This window comes from Triticum dicoccoides, chromosome 4B (assembly GCF_002162155.2).
Source record: "Triticum dicoccoides isolate Atlit2015 ecotype Zavitan chromosome 4B, WEW_v2.0, whole genome shotgun sequence".
Taxonomy (NCBI): Eukaryota; Viridiplantae; Streptophyta; class Magnoliopsida; order Poales; family Poaceae; genus Triticum; species Triticum dicoccoides.
In genome coordinates this window covers 480,036,059-480,052,468 of record NC_041387.1, presented here as the reverse complement: position 1 = coordinate 480,052,468, position 16,410 = coordinate 480,036,059, and positions in this window count along the sequence as shown.

The window sequence follows — 16,410 nt, the reverse complement described above, 5'->3', positions numbered from 1 at the left end:
GTTGTGAAGGAGTGTAGCCACTTGTTCTAGGTGAAGTTCAACCTTAACAGGTCTTTACTGAAACACTGGTATATCGAAACAGCAATTGGAACAGAGGACACAATGGGCCCTCGAGATCTGGTGGGGGATTGCTGAAATCTGAGATGAGCTCTAGGCCCATATTGCAATTTCTGAAAAATCTCTAAGGGCCCATGTGGGTTATATGGCACTAGGTGTGGTGGGAAGTTTAGTCCCACCCCGGAAGTGGAAGGAGAGTTGGAATGGTTTATAAGGGTTTCTCTTCTACATGCTATTGGAGCTTGAGAAGAGAAGAGGCCCTCGCGCACTCCTCCTCCGCCGCCCGCCTCGCCACGCCACGCCTCGTCACGACGCGCCGCGGGTTGCGGGATTGAGCCGAGCCGAGCTCACACCTACGCGCTTATTTTTGCCAGTCACTAACGGAGAGTTTTCTGACAGCTGGGCCACGATCTGAGACGTCGGATCGTGGGCTGTCACGGACTCGGACGTGGGTCGAGCCCACGTCCCTCCACGCGGCTGCGCCTATAAGTATGCGGTGTCTCCTAACCCTAGCCGCCACGAACAGATCACATCTGCTCACGCGCACGCCCACCGTCGTTCCTTTGCTGCTGCTGCCGCCGGTGACTCCATCCCGTCCGCCACTTACACGGTCGACGGGAGAGCAGGTCTCCGAAACCACGCCCTTCTGGTTCCTGTACGGGGTGAGGGGCGAATAGGTTTTTGGGCAGCGATTACGCGACTGCTCGCTTCCGATCGTCTACTTCCTCTACGTCCGCGTCGCCTTCGTCATCACCATGTCCACCGACGCCGACCGTGCCGCCGCCGAGAAAGCTGAAGCCGACAAGAAGGTCGCCGAGGACGCCGCTGCTGCCACCAAAGCCGCGGCCTCTGCGTGGCCTACTGGAGGGTATAACTCGTTTATCCCGCTCCTGATTATTTTCATATTAGCAGTACTAGAAGTATGTGTAGATTTGTCTACTGTTTGCTTAGTACGTGCATGTTTAGATCAGAGTCAGTACGTCATCAACTTAGTCAATGCCATGCTAGTGATTTACTCATGGATTAATTTAATCGAGAAATTGCCTATTTACTCAACACATCTATGGTTTGTGCGATCAGATGCATGTATGAAAGGAGGGATTTTTGTACGTTGTGCTGGTTTGTGCGACTTGATGTTGGACGCATAGTAATTCAGCTCTATTTTATTCGTGCGCATGTGAAGAGTAATTTGTATGGATGCATCGATTTATCAAAGTGGACATTCTTTGTTAGTAAAATTCATAGTGATCCCTCCATTAGCTATGGAGTACATTTTTCTGCAGGCTAATGAGATGCCTACCAAGTAAACAAGATGATAAGCCCTCCCGTGAGAAAACCAAAAAACAATAGGAAGAAATATGTTGTCGTACGACATCATGAAAAGTCTTGCCTTGAGAAACAGGAACCTATAATTAATGTAAAATTCAGTGTAATATCATAGTATAAGTTTTGGTAGCTTTAAAGAGTGATCAATTTGATGAGGTAAATCTCGCTTTACCATCAAAATGGCTGAAACTCTAGGGGCTCGCCAATCATGATGCACTCAACACGATGACCCACAACTGTTTCATGTCCTAGGAGTGGGATACAAGATGTGGCAGTCCAAGATGACCACCAACATGCTCTCTCCTTCCAGAAATACAAGAGTCCTAAGGAAGACCTGTGTGTTGTTTCCTAATTCCATTTCGTCATGAGTTAAGAAGCGTTTACTCTAACCTGACAGGGAGTCAGCTGCAATTACCTTCATATATGCTTGAAACAAGCCCGCGAAGGACCAAAGGAAAGAATTGGCCTCTACTCCATCACAACATCCCTGAGACCAATTCTATTATCGCAACATAAAGATTTTATCTAGAGTCTACTATTGCAGAACTATTCTCCCGCTCACTATAAAGATCAACACGTACATAATGTACAACAAGTTCTGAAAAACTCAATAAAACCATATCACACACCAATGAATAGAGCGCGGCGTGCCGCCGCGCACTACCTGCTAGTAGCCGCTAGAACCAGAGTCAATGACCAAGGGACGGGTCAGTCCGTGATCTTCCAAGGCTGGCCGCGCATACGCTCTAGTATAGCGGATGTGCCTGGCCCAGAAGCGTGCCCCGTACACCGTGGCGGCAGTGCACAGACCCGCGAGCGCGGAGATGCCAACGCGCGAGGTCCACGACCAACCGGCAGGCACATGCTGGTGGCGAACCCAGGAAGGACGAAGCTCCAGAAGTCGTCCTTCTTGCGCGCCGAGACCATCGCGAAGCGGAAGGCTTCTATGAGGCCCCAATAGGCGGCAAAACTACCGCCAATGCGGGGTGCGCTTATGCGGACAGCCTGAGCGCCGGCGGCGAGGCGCCGGCCATTGGGCGAGCTGTAAGGGCATGTACAATGGTTCTATCTCAGGAATGCCATGTAGGATAAATGATGAGGTGGAGGAGAGAGAACTCATAAGAAAAGATTTGTCTTCTCTTATTTAAGAGAAGACAAAAGATGATCTCTTAGCACAGTTTGTCTCACCATGTTTTAAGGAATGATAAGTTATTGAAGATAAGGCTAAGATATAATTCATTGTAGACATATTTTTTTGTCATCTCTAAAATACATGCAAGACTTAAGATAAAACCACCTTATCAACCATTATACATGCCCTAAAAGCCCTTGATGAAGTGGTACTGGGAGCCGCCTATGGCGCCCACTGCGAAACCCAATCCAGCCGAGTCGATGACGCAATCCGGAAACAACATGATATCCGGACGAGGCATCTCACGGAGACGGCGGCGCTGGGCGGCGGCGTGAAAAGCCTAATGTCTAAACTGCGAACCGCTAGGGTTCAAATCAATGCCTTTTTTTAGGCAAGGTTCAGATTACTGCTTTTTTTTTCCTGAGAAAAGGTTCAAATTACAGTTTTTTTAACAGAGATTCAGATTACTGCTCCATACAGGCCGGCATGTCATGGCCGGCCTACAAAAAGGCCTGACGCGGCACGGCCACCAGTACCGGCCCGAAGGCCTGGACTTGACTCGGCTGGCTCAGCCCGACACGGCTGCTGGCACGCGCTAAAAAGGCCCAAACAATACTAAGAAGGCCAAAATAGCCCGTAAATTGCAACAGAAAAAAAATACGTGCCCCTAACCCAATAACCACGACTCAAGACATATCAACATGACATCAGTGCCGACACAATCACGCGTTTGAACGTGTCAATCCTAACGCGTCTCTCTCTCTCTCTCTCTCTCTGTGCGTGTGTGCGCGCGCGCGCGCGCATAAAATCAGAATTTTGCTTTCTTTGCCCCTGCGAGGTTTTGCCGTCGCATGGATGTGTGGTTATAGATAGTTTCTTTTGTCTCCAATCTGATTTTGCTGAGGTGTCATTTTCTATCTGGATCTGCACTGGTACGAAATAAAGACGGATTGTGCACTATTGATTATGGTTGCACCCTAAACAATGTTTTAAAAATGATGAGTAGGTAAAATATCACAATATTTAGATTCTATACATTTTTTAATCAAATTTCATATCTAACATATTAAAATTAAAGTTATGGTTTAAAAGATATGCCTTTTAAAAAGTATGGTGTGGACTACGGGTTAAATTTAGGAAATTGTAGGGGGGTGTAACATCCCAGTGTCATGCTACAGTGACCTCACACTAATGGTGTCATGTCATCAAGTCTAACTAAGCCAAATTGCCACTTGTTAAAAATCAAAGCCATTTTTCAAATTTAAAATAAAGACAAATAAATTATTTACTCAAACAGTAAAACTAAAATGTTCACACTATTTAATAAATTTCCCAGATAATTTTCTTGGAGAAAGCATCATTTTGTAAATTTTTAAAATGCCCTTAACCTAGTTAAAAAAGTGTCAAAACAGCATTTTAAATGCTTTCCTTTTCTTTTAAATTGCAAACTAATTTAAATAACTCCCAAAACTTTTTGTGACAGTGTCTAATTTAGAAATATTATTTATGGAGCTATTTTTATATTTTTATGACACTAATTTGCTATTAAAAATAAAGGCAACAAAATACAAAAAGGAAAAAAAAGAAAAAGAAAAGCCCACTATGCTCTGGGCTCAAGTGCACAGTACTCGTGTGCGGCAGACGGACGCGCCTAGCGAGCAACACGCACGGGCAGGCCCACTTCAAGAAAGCTGCCGGTTTTGGGAACCTTCTAGAAGGTTCCTTAAACCGGGTTTTCCTTTTTTTTCATGATTTTTATTTTTCATTTTTTCTGTTTTTCTTCTTCTTTTTTCTGTTTCTGTTTTCTTTCCTATTTCTTTTCGTGTTTTTTCATAAATTCAAAATCTTTCAATACTGTTCAGAAATAAATTTAAACTGGAAAAATGTTTGAAATTCAAAAAAGTTCTTTTATGATTTCAATTTTTTTCACGTTTTCAAATTTTGCACACCTTTCAAAAAAAGTTCACTGCAGTGAAAAAATGTGCAACGTACATGGAAAAAATGTTCACTGTGTACAAAAAAATGTTCATTGTGTATAGAAAAATTGTTCAGATTGCATTTCAAAAAAAGTTCACCGCAGTGGAAAATGTGCAACGTACATGGAAACAATGTTCACTGTGTATAAAAAAATGTTCATCGTGTATAGAAAAATTGTTCAGATTGCATTTCAGAAAAGTTCACCGCCGTGAAAAAATGTGCAACGTGTATTGAAAAAATGTTCACTATGTACAAAAAAATGTTCATCATGTATAGAAAAATTGTTCAGATTGCATTTGAAAAAATGTTCACCGTAATTTTCGAAAAATGTTCAGTGTATATTTAAAATGTTCACCGTATAATAATAAAATGTTTATTATGTATTTTACATTCATTTTTTAAAACATTTGTTCACTGTTCATAAAGATTCTTCGGAATTCGGAATTGGTTTCATTATTAAACAATATTCGCATTATTCAGAAAATATGTTCACACCTTTTTTCAACAAATGTTTCGTAAATTGAAAAAAAAATATCTGTCACTGTTTACTTTTCGTGATTTTTTCACATCCGCTTGAGGCGTGATAATGGGCCGACCCGTTTTGCGCGCCCCTTCAGTGAAGGCTGGACTATTGGACGCATGCAGGCGTCCAATAGGAGCTCCCGCCTCCCTCGGCGCTATAGTCGTGGCGTTCATCCACCGACCATAGCGCGTGGCGGCCATCCCCGATATCCCCAAATGAAGGAAATATGCCCTAGAATCAATAATAAAGTTTTTATTTTATATTTCCTTATATCATGATAAATGTTTATATTCATGTTAGAATTGTATTAACCGAAAACTTGATACATGTGTGGGTACATAGACAAAACACCGTGTCCCTAGTAAACCTCTACTAGACTAACTCGTTAATCAAAGATGGTTAAATGTCCTAACCATAGACATGCGTTGTCATTTGATGAACGGGGTCACATCATTAGAAGAATGATGTGATAGACAAGACCCATCCATTAGCTTAGCATAATGATTATTCAGTTTTATTGCTACTGCTTTCTTCATGTCATATATATATTCCTCCGACTATGAGATTATGCAACTCCCGGACACCGGAGGAATGCCTTGTGTGCTATCAAATGTCACAACGTAACTAGGTGATTATAAAGATGCTTTACAAGTATCTCCGAAGGTGTTTGTTGGGTTGGCATAGATCAAGATTAGGATTTGTCACTCCGAGTATCGGAGAGGTATCTCTGGGCCCTTTCGGTAATGCACATCATATGAAGCCTTGCAAGCAATGTGACTAATGAGTTAGTTATGAGATGATGCACTACGGAACGAGTAAAGACTTGCCCGTAACGAGATTGAACTAGGTATGAAGATACCCACAATCGAATTTCGGGCAAGTAACACACCGATGACAAAGGGAATAACATATGTTGACATTGCAGTTCGACCGATAAAGATCTTCGTAGAATATGTGGGAAAGTCCAGCACGGAACTATATTACGGGTCAAGATCAAAGGAACACCACTCCTCTCTTTTAAACCTTGTAAGGTGCAATGATACGCTAAGATAATTGTGTATAAAATTGAAAAGAGTAATAGACATTGGCTGCAAACCATGCAGTTCAAGGCACAAGTTATTGTAAGTAGTAGTTAAAAGGCATGAGATTAAGGACTTACAATAGCGGCTTTGACTGGTGTAGTCATGCCCTTCTTCTTGCTGGTGTGACAGTCCTTGAAGATTTCCACAGCATTTGGTTCAGGTACTTTTTGGTCCTTGCGGGCTTTCATCTGCATTTGGAACAAGTCAATATAGATTTGATAATATGGTACAACAAAAAGAGTGAAACAACAGCTAATTACAAGAGCCTTGCATTGTGCAATATAGCTACGAGATCCTGTGGTCTGTTGGAATTTCACTTTCGTACGGTTGGCCTTGTTCTTTGAACAATTCACCTATAAGAAGATAGATTTGTGTGGCACATGCATAAATAGGACTTCAACATGTGATCTGATCACATATATATAATGTACTTGATACTTCGGATCATACCAGTGTTTAACGAGGCCCCTCCAGTCTTCATCCGATATATTTTCCACTGGAGATGTTTGGGAAATTTCATTGTTAGCCTTGCCTTCAAAGTGAGTTTTCCTCAAGTTATACCGATATTGTCGCAGAGTAGACTTGAAAACATGGGTGCAAGCTTGTCTGGTTGCATCATCTTGGCTATCCAACTTGAACCTCATCTGTTGAAAATTATGGGAGTCTCATTATCAGCAACCTAGAAAGTATGGGACAGAGCAAGACGATATTACTAGTTTCCATACATAGCCATACTTACAGATAAATGGTCGAGGAAGGTGTTGAACTGGGTTTCGTCTTTGTCATTCCTATACTGAATCCATGTTGGGAGGATACGTACATGACACCTAATGGAAACCGTTGCCTCTGATACTAACTTGGCTGATTCTGTAGCATCACGTGGCATTTTTAAACCTGCCTCAAAATGAATCTCCATTCTTCCTCCTCTAGATTTAGTTAACCTACGGAGCATTATCCCTGATGTTTGTTTCCTCTTACGCCTAGGTGCTAGTCCAACAACGAACATAGGAAGTGTTAGTGTACATCAAAATGTGAGACTACATATAAAGAAGCATGCAACTGTAACTTGACTTCAGCAACTACCTTCTTGCTGTTGAAGCTCACAAGGTTCATCTGATCTTGCCAACTCGTCTTGTGTCAAGAGTGCTTGGGAAGTAGTGTCAGGTGGCAAGGGAGCTTGGGAACGTGCTGCTAGCTCAGTTGACGCACGAGTAACTCGTGCAACTGGTAGTACTGTAGTAGGTGTTGCAAGAAGCCAAGAACTAGGGTTGTCTCTGCTTGTTTGGTGGCAGCTATTTGTTTCTGTTTGGCTTTTTTTGCAGCTCGTGTAGCATGGGATGCCGTGTTTGTAGAATTTTCCGTTGGATTTTGACCTTCTATTGCACCATCAGTACCAGCAGAATCTGTAGGATTCATCCGCTTCTCATTCCCTGCCATTCTGTGTTTCTTCCTCTTTCTCTATGCCATGTTAAGTCAAGCCAACAAGAAAAACGAATAAAAAATTTAGTTCTTCAGAACAAATTGATGCGTGATGCAGACGAACTGAACTTTGATGTTAGACAACCACATGATAGGAGGATGTAATATGTACGAAAAACAGGATGGAAGAGATAACCAGAACTATGATGTGTAAACTAAGCAGAAGACATTTCACCAAATTAGAAGCAATGCAATAGAAGGTAGACACCATATGAAAGATGCTACAAATATCGCTCTGCCAAGTTAACAGTGTCTCATCATAAATGGCGTTTAAACAAATGTGAAGCAGTACAAGAAATAAATCATATGCAAGATGCAAACAACATCACACTACCAAGTTAGAGGTCTCTCATCATTAGTGCCATTGCATATTCACAGCATTGCATATTCACAGCTTATGATGTGTAAACTAAGGAGAAGGCATTTCAACAAATTAGAAGAAATGAAAGCTAGACACCATATGAAAGATGCAACGAATATCACTCTACCAAGTCAAAACTGTCTCGTCATAAGTGACATTTCAACAAATTAGTAGTACAAGCCAGAAAAGAATGCGAGATGTAACCTATATCACACTCCGAAGTCAAACATGTCTTATGATAAGTGATTGTTGCAGGTTACACAACAGTAGTAATTTGATGTAAGAACATGGTGTGATAGACAAATATTGTATGTTCTAGAAACAGGAACACGTGTCTTATTAAAGTATAATGTGTAAAGTAAGCAGATGGAATTCAACAAAATTAGAAGCAATACAAGCTAGACATCACACATAACACGCAACCACATATAACAGTGCCAAGTTAGAGGGAGCACCAGTGATGGTGCACTAGGGGAGACGTGCTCATCATAAACACAGCTTTGTTGAGTGTCTATGCATGTGTTGTCTTGGAAATCATCTTGGGGGTGTGGAGGAGTAGAAACTGTAGAGGCCCTCCGTTGTGAAGGAGCACCTTTATCCGCTGCCTTGCTAACTTCCTTCCGCTTTATTGATTTTAAATTGTCAAGTAAAACCGACAAGAAAAAGCAATAAAATTCTCTCTTCAGAACTCATTCATGCATGATATTAACAATCACTACTTTGATGTAAGGCAAACACATTATACCAGGATGAAATATGTACGAAAAACAGGATGGCATGGTATGTTCACAACTGTTTGTGTAAATTAAGCAGAAACCATTCCAACAAATAAGAAGCAATGCAAGCTAGACACCACATGAAAGATGCAACCAATATGACTCTACCAAGTTAAAAGCGTCCCATTATAAATGTAATTTCAACAAATTAGAAGCAACACATGCTATAAATCATATGAAAGATGCAACCAATATCGCGCTGCATATACTAAAGGTGTCTCGTCATATTGATTGATGCGGGATACAAAAAAACAATAGTTTTATGTAAGGACATGCTTAATAGACAGATGTACTATGTACTAAATACAGGAAGGCATGTCATATTAACAGCTATAATGTATAAGCTAAGCAGACTAGCACATGCAGTTTAACCAGATTGGACGAATTACAATCTAGACACCATATGCAACATGCAACCACATATCACGCTGCTAAGTTAGAGCAAGCACCTGCAATGCTAGTGTAAGGGAAATGCGGTAATCAACTACAGAGCTATGTTCACTATCTTCATCTAGCCTTGCTGTTTCTTGAGAATCATGTCGGGAGGCTGACGCTGCATTCTTTAAATGAGGAGTAGTCCACTTGCCTGCCTGCCTTATCATAAGTGATTGATGAGGGATACACAAAAACATTAGTTTGATATAAGAACATGGTTAATACACAGATGTACTAGTATGTACCAAAAACAGAAAGGCATGTCATATTCAAAGGTATAATGTGTAAGCTAAGCAGATGAATTTAACCAAATTGGAAGCAATACAAGCTAGACATCCGGCTGGAGTGGTGAGCATGATCATCTAGGACCTGAGAGCCTGGTGGGAGGCGGGCTGCTTCGCCACCATCGCGGATTTTTAGTTGGCTTCCAGGTGATACATGTCTTTGCTGGGCTTGTCACTGGCTCGACCAGTGCCCTGACTAGCTATTTGTCTTCCAGTGCTCACGGGATGGTGGTTCATGTAAAAAATATCTTTCCTTATCTTAATAAAGACCGACTTCGGCCTTTCGAATACAAGCTATACACCATATGGAACATGCAACCACATATGACACCACGAAGTTAAAGCAAGCACCTGGGATGGTGGTTCATTGCAAGCGAGGTCATCAACTCCAGAGCTACATTTACCGTCTCCATCTGCTGACACTGCACCCTTTATAAGGGTGAAATGTGTGTGGCCTATCCGCGTACCATGCTGGAGCGACTTGTCTCTTTTCTTTTTGGCTTCTCTCATGGCAGCAGAGTCTGAAATACCCTTGCATAAAAACACAGTAGTGAGAGTAAGGGTGAAGTGTGTGTAGAACTAGTGCACTATAAAAATAGCAGATAGCAGGTGGATGGAAGATAAATGACATGAGACATATGATAGCTCTACAATATTGCATGGCAAACAAAATTAGATTCTACTCCGTATGATTTTGTAATATATGAGCACAGGAAATGCAGGTACTCCTCCAGCACACCACCACATGTGGTCATATCTAAGATAACAGTCGACTGAAAATAAATAGGTTAGTCGATTTTTTCAATGAACCGTCCGATCTATAAGGAACGGGCAGATGGCCTTCGTCTATCTCTCGCCAGTCACTGTTGATGATCTTTCTCGAACCGCGAGCGACCACCGGCCCATACCCCTGCCTCCGCCGCCCCGCCCTCTCCTCGACCTCACACCACCGCCGTGCTTGGCAGCGCCCACAGGCCATCCCTTTAATCCCGGCCGACCTCCAGATCGGGCGCCAGTAGCTCTAGGCCCCACACGCCCCTAAGATAAACACCAAGGCATTGCTTCCCCGGCGTAATAGGCGTACTAGCGCCTGTTACGCCGGAGAATGCTTCCAATTGGGAATCAACTTACCAGAAATTGAAATTCAGGGGGGCGACGGACCTCTAGCTAAGGTGAAATAGTATATGAGGAGAAACCTTGTGCATCGCGAGTTACTAGGAACATCTAGTATGAAGAAGAAGGGGTCAACTAGTGTCTTCTGTGGGATGAATATTGTGCAAGCAGACATGTAAGATTTGCACGAATAAGGGAAGAGGAGTACCCTTATCGATTGCCAGTGTGGTCTCGATATTTCACGACGATCTTCTTGTTTTTCCCGAGGGAATCGATGTTTTGGAGAGCCGTGGATCCTTGGACAAACCCATGGCCAAATTGTTGACTGTGTTGCCGTGGCCGTATATCGATGGAGGGGAAGCAGATCCGAGGCGGCGAAGGACGGCGTATCAGGAACAACTCTGGTGCGGTGGATGGTGGGGAAGTTGGAGTGGCAGCGGTGAGGCGCAGGACGACGTGCTTGAACTGGCTCGGGTACGGACGGCTCGACCTCGGCTTCAACTACTAGCCGTGGAGGGCGTTGCGGTTGAGGTTCCGGTGGACGACGACGTCGGGGTATCGGCTCCAGCGTGATGGAGGAGGGCGGCGGTTGATGGGTGAGATGGGGTGGCGGACGGAGGACGTCGGGGTTTCACGGCTGGTGGAGAGGTAGTTTTTGCGCCCACGGAGTATGAATAGGGAATTAGACAGGTGGGCGGGGGGGGGGGGACCATGTTTTGGTCTGGGATGCGCTTGTTTTTGGCTTTTTTGAACAGAAGATGGGACGCTCTTGTTTGAAATTTGGGGAAAGTACAAACTTTGCCCCCCTCTTAAATTTCGGACCTACTGCGGGTCGGAGGTAGGATGGTAATCCCAGGTGTCCCAAATAGTGGGCGGGGGCGATTTCGGTCGCGCGCATGTGTGCTTAGGCGGCCATTGTGTATGAATGTTTTTCGGAGGCGGTTGCGTGACGTCTAGATGACGCTACAAACCTACCTTGGTTTAGACCTTTGGACGTCGGGCCGGTAGGTTTCACGGGTAGGAGTTATTAGAAAAGTAATTTCCTTGTACTACCAAACATTGGTCTCACGCAGTTTCGGGCGAGTAGAGGCTCTTTTGGCGCTTCATTGGAAATTTTGAAACACAAGCATTCACGTTTAGAGTACTCTTGAACTATGAGGATTGACCTAAATAGAGAACGTTATATTTGACCTTGTATGTTTGAAAACCTCATTAAATTATCCGCTTCTTTTTGAAATTTTGACACTTGAAAATCCTATAAATACGATTATTTTGGAATGGAGGAGCTAAATTTGAATCTATTTTGTACACGACTACATATGCTATTATGTACAAAATCAGAGCAAAGATTGGTGCCTCCATAATGTAGGTATGATTTACAATGATATCAAATTCAAATAATTGAATGTACTTCATGTTGAATTCGATTTTTTAAACCATCTTAAGTTGAATTCAAATGTATGCTAGTTCATAGGTAGATATTTGTAATGTTCATTGTGTAACTTTGGTATGTATAATGTGCTTTACACACACAACATGAACTATACTCACGTTTATATTCGATTGCTAAAGCGATGCATTTTCTGGAGTTCAAAATACTAACTATGTGGATCAATTGTGTCGAATAATAACATAGACATGCTGAAATTTGATAGAATCTAGATGTCTGATGGATCAATGACCGTTCCTTACGCGAATTGCAAATATCATGATCCCATCCTAATATTTGGATACAATTTATATCTTTAATCAATGTGTACAATAGTCTTTTACGTGTAGTTTCACTCTCCATTGGTGGTCTCTCACACATGCTCACACACTCTCTCCCGAGGTGTCTTTCTCGCACACATGCTCTAGATATAACCCTCCCTCCCTCTCGTAACCATTTACAACTGTTTTCACTAACCTTTATCACAAGCACTCTTCCACTCGCAAGCATACACACGCACAATCCCCATCGACCCTTTCTATATACATAGACCTGCCTACGTGTCTCTTGTATGCACATTATCTTTAGGCCTGTCTCTCACGCATTGTCTCACACCTCTCTTCCTAATCGATGAGTATGATTCTAGCAGAGCATTCTGTAGGACGCCCCTTAAAGTTAGGTTGGATGAATAGTAATATCAGAGATAAAGGGGTTACCTTAGTCCGAGAACCTAGGGTTACAAATCCTAGCCTGCTTTGTCAGTGGACACAGGGTCCTTCACAATTATGCTATCTTTGTCTTGTACGACTAGTCATCCATGGGTCTCCCTAAATGCGTGTCAGGACCCCGACTCAATGCCACATCGATCTAGCATGTAACACCTCATATCACTTTGCAGCCTCACGCACGGTATTCCCACGGGTGTCGCCTTACCTTTGCCCGGGACCGTTTGCGCCTTTTGGCTCACGTATATGATGATGTCGCTAGCATCCATATGATAAAGAGTCCGGGCTGACATGACTAATCGTAAACCCAAAGTGGCACAGACTTACAGGGACAGGCATCCATGACCCAGCATCGAACGTGTCGGTCATCAGCAAGTGGGTCCGGGCTATAGCACTGGGCTAGCAGGACTCCGGTAAACCGGGCTGTAGCGGGCTAACAGGGCTCCGGTACTCAATGCGTGACATTTCCCCAAAGGGACAGACACAGGAACGAAGAAGGACACATGCCGGCCAGCCTAAGTGTTTCGGAGCAGTAGCAAGCTACCATGGCTCGGTGGAAACACTAGGAGACATTTCCCGGTAAGAGAGGCTACCAAAGATAAACAACTAGATGGTCAGATCCCACACATACCAAGCATTTCAATAACATACACACAATATGCTCGATATGTGCAAATACAACATGGCATCACAACATGACTCTACGACTCAAGTAATTTATTCAATAGGCTCCGAGGAGCGAGATATTACAAACATGGGTCTCATGACCCAACAATCAGAGCATACAGGGCAAGCACATGCGGAAGCTTAACATGTCTGAGTACAGACATCTAGAAATGAAAAAGGCTGAGAAGCCTGGCTATCTATCAGATCTTGCCGAGGCACAAGATCGTAGCTGAGGTAACAAGCTAAACGTCGAAGACCACGCGGAATTACTAGTGAGACTGAAGTCTCTCTGCAAAAACATAAAATAGGCAAACGTGAGTACAAATGTACCCAGCAAGACTTACATCAGAACTATCTACATATGCATCATTATCAACAAAGGGATGGTGGGGTTTAACTGCAGCAAGCCAGCTTTGACTCGGTGGCTATCCTGAACTACGACTGCAAGTAACTCTTTTGAGGTGGCGCACACGAGTCCACATATTCACCAACCAATACACCACTATGGATCCGCTCCCGTCTCCCTACGAGAACGCCATCCATAGTACTCACGCTTATCTTGCGCATTTTAGAGTATCCACTTTCACTTGTCTATGAACTGATATAAGCAACCCAGAAGTCCTTTACCGCGGACACGGCTATTCGAATAGATGATGTTAACCCTGCAGGGGTGTACTTCTTCATACATGTTTCCACCACTTAGCGTCTGCACACGACATGTGCTCGGCAGACTTCAAGCGAAAGCCGACGTGGGTGTAGACAACGACCTACCTAAACACTCAAGTCTCTAGTCCAGGTTTATCGCCTATTCGGGTTCCATCCATGAGGAGATCCGGCCGGAGTTTCGCTCACAGCCCCAAACGATGTGAACAGGGTTCCGTGACACCAAACGGGTGCCCGGTTTACCCGGCCACGTGCCTACCGCATCACAGCCCACCCCTACGGTCAGCGCTGTCCACGGCCTCCAGCATACTACAAACACCAGAAACTACTTGCAACTCCTGGACAGAGGACAAGGTTGAATAAGAAGTCGAGCGGGGTCATATTTCAGGGCCCAATGTATGGTAGTAGCTGAATCATGGATCACAAACACAGAACTCAGTTCCTGAGGACGGCTTCAATGAGACAACTCACCATGTACTCCTACATGGCCTCTCACCGCTACCTTTACCAAATCGTATTCACACACTTAGCTCACACACAGTAGGACAGGTTCACACGCCTCTAATTCATCCCCGATGAATCAGACCCGACTCAACTCTAAGCAGTAGCAGGCATGACAAACAAACATAAATGAGTAGGCACATCAGGGCTCAAACAACTCCTACTCATGCTAGTGGGTTTCATCTATTTACTGTGGAATGACAGGTCATGCAGAGGATAAAGGGGTTCAGCTACCGCAGCAAGTAACAGATGAATCGTTGTTGCCCTAATGCATTAAAAGAGAGCAGGAGCGAGAGAGTAGGATTGTATCGAAATGAACAAGGGGGTTTTGCTTGCCTGGCACTTCTGAAGATAACATTGAGTCTTCATCAGTGTCAACGATCACATCATCGGTATCACGTCTATCGAGAGGGGACAAATACCGGCAACACAGAAGGGAACACAATCAATGCAATGCACAATATGATGCATGATCATGACATGGCAAAATGAATGTGTTTTGGGCTAATGCAACTAGCAACAGATTAAATGAAGTTGGTTTGAATACAAGATTCAAATTCAAACTCCATATGTGATTATTCAAATGCCATTTAATTGATTTGTCCTAAACAGTAGTGATAAGTTGTTCTAACATGCATGAAAATGGTACAGATGGATTCCTTGAATTTTTCTGATAATTTTTCATATATAATTTATTTAATTTGGAGTTACAGTTGAATTTCTATGATTTATTGAAGTTTTAGCTATTTTCTGGAATTTCCTGAATATTTTTAAATCCAGAAAATACTTATTGCGTCAGCCCCACGTCACTGTGACGTCAGCAGAGTCAACTGGGCACCCCAGGTCAAACCTGACCAGTGGGGCCCACTGGTCAGTGACTAGTGCTGGTTAGTGACAATGACAGGTGGGACCAGGTCAACAGCCACGTCAGCTTGGTCAAAGCTGACGTGTGGGCCCATGGTGGTTAGATTAAAACTTAACAGAAAAATATAAGGATTAAATAAGGGCGTGGGGCCCATACGTCAGCGGCTCTAGGGAGGTTATCTGGCCGTGATTAGTGCTAATCACGCGGCCACGTCGGCTAGTGACGCCGGCGACCATGGCGACGGCGGGACCTCGCCGGAGTTTCTCGGGATGGCGCTACAGCCCGCGGCTGGTCGCGCTGAGGGCACCAAGAGGGAGCCCGTGCTCCCGCGCATCTAGTGGCGCATGCAGCTGGGCACAGGGAGGCCGGGGTTCGCCGGAAATGGGCTCCTGGCGGCGGCCGGAGTTCGGGTGGGTGTGGGGTTGGTGCTAGGGGGCACGTGGGGAGAAGCTGGTGGCGGCTACGGGCTCCTGGAGACGTGTTGAGTGCGGTGGTGTGCTCGGCTTCGAGCTACAACGGCTCCAGCCACGGCGGTGACGAGGCACGGCGGTGGCGAGCTTCGGAGCTCAAGGGGACGGCAACTACAGGATGCTAGGGACGACGGGGCAAGGGGGAATCGGGTCAGCGGCTCACCGCGGAGCTGCAGGGATGGTTAGCGGGCTCGGGGGCGGCCGGAGTGCAGCGAATCGACGGCGACGATCTCTGGTGGCCGAGGAGGGGAACGGCGACGTGGGCGGCGATGCAGGGCTCCCGGCGTTGCGTAGCTCCATGGAGAGGTCGGGGGCGTCGAGGCGGAGCCTTGGGTCACTCTGGTGGGGTGGAACGACGGTGGTGGCTACGGCTGCGACGAGCGGCGGCGACGGCGGTCCTCGGTCGCGCGAGTGAGAGAGCCAGAGGAGGAGGGAGCGGTCCAGAGGGAGAGGGGAGAACGCGGGGAGGCTCTGGGTGTCTCCGTGGCGTCGCGAGGAGGTCGGGGAGGCTGCCACGGTGAAGCAGGAGGTGGAGGCCCGGGCACG